Consider the following 9944-nt stretch of genomic DNA (forward strand, 5'->3'; position numbering starts at 1 on the left):
GTATGGGTTAGCTTATTAATAGTAGGTAAAACTACAGTTCCTCTCTTAATGGCTGCAGTGCCCATTGCTTATCTCTGAGCAGCACCATGCCACTACAAATAGCCTAGCTAAATAGGCCTAATGGATGACAGTGGAGGGGTAAATTGTGAGGTGTCATATAGCCTACACATATTAAGCCTAAAATGTAGCCTAATAGAACTTCATTATCAATTCAGTTGAAAACCACAAATGTTGTGTTTTTTTATATTTAGTTTCCAATGTTATAAAGCCTAATGCTGTTCATCTTTGTGAGGAATGGCTGAGATGGGCCTACATGATGGTGATTCTATGTTTAAAAACCTAATGCAGAAATTAGAATAGGCCTATGAAATTGAGCTGCATTGTTATGCTGTTAAGCTACTCCATTATAGGTGTCAGGCCTACTATCTAGGATTGTAACAAAGGCACACTCTGCATCATATGATCACACAAATTATGTGATAGGCCTATAGGCCTAACTAAAGAGATTTTAATTGTCATTTATAGTAGACAAATGAATGTGCATGCCAAAAAGTTCTAGTGGCTTTTAAACAAATGACCATTTTGGATGCGTTGATACTTTATAGGCCTACTATCATGCCTGGCCTCATACCCATACTTTCATACCTGTAGATACACAGATACACCGATGCCCTGTCATTTTTCCAGTCATAATGAATACTTAGAATTTGATGCTGGTAAGTATTCATGTAAAGGTAACATTAGTGAATGGGCAGCATGAATTCTGGAAATAAGGAACTGAAAATCTCACACAGTGACCACTTCTCTAGGTCGTCCTCAGATGAGCCTTCCATCGTTGCTTCCAATCATCCCGATTCTCTATACATCTTTTTAATTCACTGGTACTCTGGGTTCCTGCGTCCTTCTTAAATATGTCCAGATAAGTTAGTGTGGGACGTCCTCTTGACCGGCACCCATGCGACGGTTCCCACAGCACCAGTTTGCTGGCTGGCATTTCTTAGTGCCTTTGGCAGTGTCCTGCAAGTCTCATTCTCCTTACAGCTATTTTCTCGCTCACCCTTGGTATTCCCTCGTACAAGATTTCGTTGGTTACATGTGCACTATCGCTGATGTTAAGCACTGCACGCAGCATCCTGGTGTAGCACCCATCAAGGGATTTCTCTAGGGTTGGATTCAGGGTCCAGCATTCACTGCCATAGAGGAGAACATACTACTGTCGCGTAGAAGAAGCTAAGCTTGATTTGACGGGGGAGAGTAGAGTTCCATATACTGGCCATGCCATTCAGGGCTCTCCATGCAAGTGCCTTTCTCACTTTTTCTCACTTCAGTCAATTTCAATATGCTGTTGTATTGCTCACGCTACCCTTGACTTGTCAGTACCTGGTGATGCCACATTTTTCGGCTCAGCCCTTTCCGAGATATGAGCTATTCTAATGGGGGCAGCGTTTGTTTACATTTTTAAAAAAAATTAACGGTAACACTTTATTTTAGGGATACATCTATTACAGGGATATTATTTTAGGGATACATCTAGCACTAATACATACAATGCTGATGCCTGCATAAGTAATTTGTAAGGCATGTACTAAGCAAACACTAAGGCCTACTAGGTCCTTACTACGGTTAAATTGGTAATAAATCCCGTATTGTGCATGAACAAGACTTGCGAATACATGCCTAACAAATGTTTGAGTTTGCTTTGTACATGCCTTACAAGTTACTTATACAGAGACATTGTATGTATTAGTGCTAATAGATGTATCCCTAAAATAAAGTGTTACCAAATTAATAGGCCTACTCGAAATGTTTTCCCAAAAGTTACTGCTGTTTGCTAGTTGTCTGTTGATGTTGCATAACCTTTTGGATGTTTTTGGGAATAAATAATTTTTTTTTTTTTTTTTTAAATGTAAACAAACCGCTGCCCCCATCACAATGACCAGGATCTTGAAAAAGGCTGAAGAAGAAGAAAAAAAAAAACGTATGTATTGACAAGTCCAGGGTAGTGCAACTGCATGTTGAAATTGACTGAAGTTTGCTTCTGAACCAGCTTTGTACAAAGTAGTATAGGACCCAGGTAACAGAGGCGTTGATTGCTTAGGCACAATATAAAGCAGATGCTCTCAGGATATTCCAGGGCCGTCTCTTCTGTTAAGATGTCAGACACATTAAGAGTTGTCACCTGAGAAAGTGTGAAAATACAGTTGTTAAAAGTGTGATTTTAATACAATATGATAATGCAAATATAGAGGCTACAGCTTCAGGGCCCCCTTGACTCTTGGGCCCCTGGGCCTGGGCCCGGTAGGCCCGTGCAGTAATCTGTCCCTGGCTCCGACTACTGTAAATACTTAGTTACTGCCTTGGCCCTTTTGGTTTTGTAGGACAGGTAAGTGGTGGACTGGCGATGAAGTATGTGGGCAGAAAACACTCTTTACTGCTTCCAAATGACAAGCCACACACGGTACAGTATATTATAGCAGCACCCTCTGCATGCAAGTCCATACCACTTTGGGCTTGTTTTGAAACATGAATAGGCCTACCTAGTAGGGGATCATGAAAAGGGGGATCTGTCCGCCATTTTGAATTTCCAGAAATAGGCATTTTAGCTGCAAAACATTGCTTTGGTCATACTATAAAATATTAGTTAATTATTTTGTAAATATTCAAGAAACCTTAAATTTGGCAGTAGACAGCACAGTCTCAATGAGCTGCATAGTTGCAATACCCACTCTGGCCACCATCCTACACTGAGTGCACCTTTAAATCTCCCCAGAATTGTTTTCACACGAATAATGTTTTCACACGAATAATAACTACTTTGGCATGGGATTCAGGTCATGCAGTAATGTGGTATGCTTGATCAAAATGCCAGTTGACATGAATGGCTACAGTTCACAAACATACCACCTCTGTCTACAAAAACAAGCTGCTGTAAAATTGTTCATTGTCTGCTCACTCTCTCTCACACACACACACACACACACACACACAATGTGTCATGTCTCATCATACAGTCACACCCAGCAGAAACTTCCTTCATTTCCTCAGCTGCATGCCACTGAATAGGTGAGGCCCAAATAAGCTGAACTGCTCTGCAACGTGTGTGTGTGTGTGTGTGTGTGTGTGTGTGTGTGTGTGTGTGTGTGTGTGTGTGTGTGTGTGTGTGTGTGTGTGTGTGTGTGTGTGTGTGTGTGCGTGTGTGCGTGCGTGCGTGCGTGCGCGCGCGCGCGTGAGGGAAGGAGATGGATGAAAAAGAGGATCTCAAAATAGAATGCCACGAATGACTTAATTTCAAATGGCTTGTAATGTTGTTGGCCATATAAACACAACAAATAAAAACCAAATATTGGTGATTAGATGAGATGAAATTGTGACCAGCTTTCAAAATGATAAAACAAAGCAGTTATCACACTAGATAACATGCGGCTAATACACAATATAATACCGAAAACATAGGCTACAGCATACATACAGTTGCAAAAAAAGTAGGCCGAACTCCAAGTCATTCCAAAGGGTTCACATACTTTATCTTGCCGCTGTACTTAGATAAAGTCTTTCTTTGCACCCGAACCCTAAACTGATAATCAGACAAACAAATGAGAGCCAACATGACTGTCCTCATCCAGAGAGAGAGAGACAAGTTGACCCGTACACAAATAACTCTCTTTCACAGACACAGGCATATAAACATTTGCCTATCGCTGTACATGTGACTTTGCATACACAGCCATCTTTCTTGTGAGAGGGTAGGGCCGTCTGTGTAGGCTGCCTGAAATATAAAGTGAATGCATGGCAGTGTGGTAACGGTGACAACACCCTGGCACACAAGCTGTAATCAAGATGACACAGGCAGCCTGTTTGTGAGACGTCAGTGAAAACCTCTCTAGCTGGTTTGATTGACTACTTCTGAGGAAGGCCCGCTGCACTGACAGTGTGGGCAGGCCCAGGACAACATTTGCCTGATTATCATCATGACTTTCAAATCTCTTCGAGACTTGGTCTGACCAAGATCATAACAACTAACATTCTTAAACGGCATGGTTGACCCACCTACCTTGGTTTGCTACTGGTCGAGGGTAGAACAGGCTGAGCCAAAGTTTAAACCAAACCTTTCTTAGTCCCCCAATAGAATGTGTCTGCTTAAACAACGTCACTGCTTTGAACAAGCCTCTACCCAGAACGGTTGGAAATGCTCAAAGTTGATTAGTTCCTGACCCGCTGTAGCGGGATCCAGATTCTACCTGAACGGGCTCCTGGCCTTAGTGAGTGTAGCTGAGCCGAAGGCGTTGCGTTACCACTAGGGTGGAGCCTGGGTAGGACTACATCAGCTGAAAGCCCCACAACCCCCCACCAGTGGTGAAACTAGACAGGTGCGCAGCACCTGTATAAAATTGACAGCCAGTGCGCAGTACCGGTAGGAGAATAGGGTTAATTTTTGCCAAAAAAAGTAGAAAACAAAACATGCAACCACGCTATGCCATTTGAGAAAAGTGTCCTATGAAGACCATTTCTCAAAGTTACCCGAAATAGTCATGCAGTGATATAGGATACAGTACGTAGTGCACATGTTTATTTTGCCTGCGCTCTTTCTAATGTTGGTATTGGAAGGGCGGTTTTTAGGAAGAATAATTATCCTTAAAAAGCAGCACCGGTAAGACAACTGAATCCTTGGTCCCACCATGTTGCCTCCCATGCTTAGGGGTCTGGTTGAGCAATTAGGAATAGTTCACATGCTGGCATGGAGGGAATACATCTTTTCTGAGTCGATAAACATTAGCCTGGTCTTACCATTCCCTGGTATTGATTACTGTCCTACAGAAGGTCTGGAACGGACAAATCTGTCTATCTATCTATTGGATTAGATTAGATTAGATTATACTTTATTATCATGCAAGCATGAAAATTGCCTTTGGTCTCACATGGTAAAAACAGGATATAGACACAGATAGACACAAATAGACAAAATCACATCCTATGCAAGTCATGCATTAGTTCAAGGCCCTATCTCTAGCTTTTCCATAGCTTATTGACTATGGAAATAGCATTTGGAATAAAAGAATGTTTATAAATGTTCTTCTTAGCAATGAATGATCTGTAGCGCCTCCCTGAGGGCAGCAGTTCAAACTCAGAGTGAAGAGTGAAGTTGTTTTTCCTGTGAACTGCAGTCCTGTATAGGCTGTCCAGTGGTTTTTGGGATCTTCCTATAATCTTTCCTGCCATTTTCACCTCTCTGGACAGCCTGCTCTTGTTCAGCAGGGTGAGGTGGCCATACCAAACAGAAATGTTGTAGGTAAGGACACTCTCTATTAGGCTTACGTATGTCCTCTCCAATATGTTGCAGCTTACTCCAAAAGCCTAAAAAAAAAACAACCGTTCATTGGCCTTTTTGCATATTGCATCAACATTATCTGTGCAGTCAATATATGTGCCTAGATATTTAAAACAGCTGACAATTTCAACATGTTGATCAGAAATTAAAAGTGGTGAAGGGACACCAGTATAATTAAGAATTAGCTCCTTGGTTTTAGACACATTAAGTAAAAGTGAGCTATTCTTACACCACTGCTCTAGTTTAAAAACATGATCCACATATTCAGATATGCTGTCGTTCTGATAAAAGAGTCCCACTAGAGCCTTATCATCAGCGTATTTCACCAACTTAAAATCATTGTGGTGCAGTGACATTTCATTTGTATACACATCTATCTATCTACCTATCTATCTACATTCAAATCTCCCATGCAGCCCTTCTTGAGTCACATAAATAACACGGATTCGTAGGAGAGCCACCATGGGAAATGAGTGCCTATGTACCGTATATTCAAAGCAGGCGACAAAACTGACATGAACAACTATAGACCAATCAGCATATTGCCTGTCATTTCAAAAATCATTGAAAAATGGGTCTCTAAACAAATCATTGCTTTTCTCAGTAATAGTCAAACACCCCTGCATCCAATGCAGTTTGGGTTTCGCCCTAACCATTCTACTGACACTGCACTGGCCATGTTTATGGAAATGAACAAATGCCATCTAGATAAAAATGGTTGTGTTGGTGCCGTGTTCTTGGACTTAAAACGAGCATTTGATACGGTCAATCACAATGTTTTATTATCAAAATTAATTCATTTTAATTTCTCTGCTAAAGCTAGATCATGGTTCCATTCATACTTAGCAAATAGAGAACAATCTACCGTGGTAAATGGTACAAGGTCCACCTTCATCAACTGCCCAGTAGGGGTCCCCCAAGGGTCCATTCTGGGGCCTCTTTTATTTTCCCTCTATATTAATGACTTACCTGAACATTGTCCACATGTTAATATTCAGCTCTATGCTGATGACACAGTCATCTTCACCCAAGCTAAAACCCCTGTTGAAGCAGCAAGTGTACTCTCTACAGCTCTTACACACATACGAACATGGCTAGAGAAATCATGCCTTCTTCTGAATGCAAAGAAAACGGTTTGTTTGTATTTTTCTAGGCAACCTTCCCCCAACTGTCTCAGCCTGGGGTTACTCTTGGTAGTGAACAGCTAGAAGTGGTCACAGATTTTAAATATCTAGGAGTCATTCTAGACTCCAATCTTTCTTTTAAAAAACATATAAAAATGATAACAAAAAAAATAAAATTTAATCTCTACAACTTCAGGCACATAAGAGGTGCTATGTCAAATAGTGCTGCTCTGACATACTTGCATGCAATGATATTTTCTCACCTAAGCTTTTACATTACTAGCTGGACCATGGTGGGATCCACTACTCTCAAACCAGTGGAGAGTTTATTTAAAAAAGCACTTAAAATTTTAGATAAAAAACCTCTTTCATACCACCATTGTAACATTTTAGATAAGTACAACCTATTGAGTTTTGACAATTTCTGTAAATTCTCCTATAGCTGTCTTCTTTATAAGACTTTGCATGGCCTGGCGCCACCTTGTTTACAGGATTTTATAAAATATCGTCAAACACGAGTAACTCGAGCAGTGGTCAATAAAGATGTAGAGATTCCTTTCAGGAAAACCTCTTTCAGTCAAAATGCATTATCTACTAAAGGCGGCATATTATGGAACTCTATTCCTCTGCATATAAGGGAATGTCCCTCTTTAGCCACCTTTAAGATGGAGTATAAAAAGTGGCTTCGAGCCCAACAAACATGTTCACACTGATGGTCTGAGCCTCTACACAGTGTACACGCACACACGCACACACACACTCACATAACACATGGCCCTATTTTTTGGGACCTTTTTCTTTTCTCTTTTCCTTTTATTTACATGCATGCCTTTTGCTTCTGTAGTGGGTTTTATTTCTTTTGTTACTAACAGTCTGTTTTATTTTAAAGTCTATTGCTTGTAAACATCTAGCCTGCCTATTGGACACCAGATGGAAATTAGCCCTTGGGCTACAATCTGGCATGTTTACATATATGTACATGTATGTATATGTTCATTAATGTGCAATGTCCTGAACAAATAAAGTAAAGTAAAGTAAAGTAAAGTAAAGGCCTACACGGTGGGTGGGCTGCTCTCTGACTGACAGAAAGGGCACAGCGTACTCCTCTGTTTACCCTACTACGCTCCTGGCTGCCAGTGCTGTTGCAACATGTGCTTTAGGCAACTAAATGTGAACATGCATAGGGGCAGTCTGTCACACATACCTGTGTGTGTGTGTGCGTGTGTGCGTGCGTGTTTGTGTGCGTGTGTGCGTACGTGCTTGCGTGCGTGTGTGCGTTTGTGTGCTGGGGGTGGAGGTGGAGGTGGGAGTGCGGGTGGGGTTGGGGGGCATACATACTGTATGTGATATTATATAAGCTGCGTGTAGTATGCTTGTATGCCGGGCTGCCCTGGGTCAAGGCATAGGCCTATAGTAAGTGTGTGAATGTGCTTGCATGCCTTGTTTAACCTGCTCTTTCCAACCAACCACACACACACACACACACACACACACACACACACACACACACACACACACACACACACACACACACACACACACACACACACACACACACACACACACACACACACACACACACACAAGCAACAACAACAACAACAACAAGTGAATAAGTGGGGTGGGCCCTAAGCCCTACAGGGGTTCAATACAGTGTATAGCTTAAACGTAACATAATTAACAAGAGAATAACAAACACCCATCCCACCACAGCCCACCTGTCTGCAGACACAGAGAGCCCCACCCCTGTTCAGTCGAGCAGAACAGAGGACAGAGTAGAGACGTCTCAATTATCCTCCTGGAAAGTATGCATTTCTTTTCAGAGCCAGCAATGGTCTTGGCTGAGCCAGGGACATGCACTGTAGTGAGTTGCTTTCAATGTCATTGTGCCTATGCATGTAAAGTGTAAATTGTACATGTGACCAATAAAAGGCATTCTATATTCTATCCTCCCAGGGGTGGGCAATTATTTTGGCTAAAGGGCCACATTTGGTTTAAATAATGTACCATAGGCACTTGCCTGTCTCTACAGTTGAACTAGAAATGCACTCAGAGAGTGCAGACCTCCGCCAAGGAATCTGTTTGATAGAACATTTGACTATGTTACACCCTAATTTTTTCGAGTCTTTCTGCCTTCCTTTTGTGGAGTTAGAAACTGGACTGTCAAAATTAGCCCTATCCCGCAATGATGAAGTATCTTTTATAACATTTATGGATCTGGATTGTGATCCAGATCACCACCAAAATGTAATCACTTGTTCCTTTCGTCAACAACTCCACAAAGTTTACAAATCCGTGCATGACCTTAAGAGTTAGAGTTCGAGTTATCCTGCTGACAGACAAACAGACAAACAGACAGACAAACCAACGCGACCGAAAACATAACCTCCTTGGTGGAGGTTAAAATAATACACGCTGACATGCAGTACATTGTTGACTATTTTTCCCTATATAGGCCTACATTGTAATGAAATGTATTTAGAAGATATTCCTCTAAATACATGTTATTACAATGCAAAATACAATGCTGTTTGGGCTACATTAAGCTCAAGCCTGTCAGACCTCTGTCCTGTGTATTTTCAGAATGTTTTGCGACTGTATTGCTTTGTTGTCATTCTTGTGAATTTGTCCACCTCTGACTCCACCCCCCCCCCCCCTTGTACTTTCATACACTGTAATACTATAAAGTTATGTTATGCAGTTTCAAATGAAATATAATGTGTTTTGTAAAGAAATCTTACAAATTACGTTATATTTGCAATACAGTTCTGGGGAACTAGTGAAGGTGGGGGTCTGTTGTAAGGGTGGCCAATATAGGCCTACAGTTCAGGGGGAAATCCTGGTTTGTGTTCATAGTATGGCCCTTGCAGGACTTTATAAAATTTGGAATGGCCCCTCAAATGAAAAGGCTTCTCCACCCCTGCTGTAATATACTGAGGGGCCTATTCTGCAGCCCACCCGTGCAGGTGGGTCCGACAGTGTAGGACCTCTGCACCACTTGTACCCTAGATATAATTATTTGCACTCTGCCCTCCCCAAAAAGGTGTGACCGGTGAGATTCTGTTTGTTCAAGGTTTGAATGGGGAATGTGTGTGTGTGGGGTGTGTGTGTGAGAGAGAGAGGGGGGGGGGGGGGGTTGAGGGGGAAGAGACGGAGACAGAGACAGAGACAGACAGTGAGGGATAGCCAGAAAAACAATCTTAAATACCATATGTACTGTATGTTTGTGTGTAAGATAGACAAAAAACAAGAAGTGCAAGTAGCTGCAATGTAGTCGTGATATAGCAAAAAAAGAGTCCCTCTGCATGGCACAGCACTGCAGGGAGAGCATTATGATAAGCCTCATAGAGGCTATAGTGATTTAGGGCTCTCTCACTGAAACGGAATCTGTCAGCTAAAAAAAGATGGGGGGGGGGGGGGTAATGAAAATAGAAAATGTGTGCGATATCATTATACCTTGTCAGCTTGAGCAGAAAAATAGATCCACAGCTTAC

Source organism: Engraulis encrasicolus, chromosome 21 (genome assembly GCF_034702125.1).
Source record: "Engraulis encrasicolus isolate BLACKSEA-1 chromosome 21, IST_EnEncr_1.0, whole genome shotgun sequence".
NCBI lineage: Eukaryota > Metazoa > Chordata > Actinopteri > Clupeiformes > Engraulidae > Engraulis > Engraulis encrasicolus.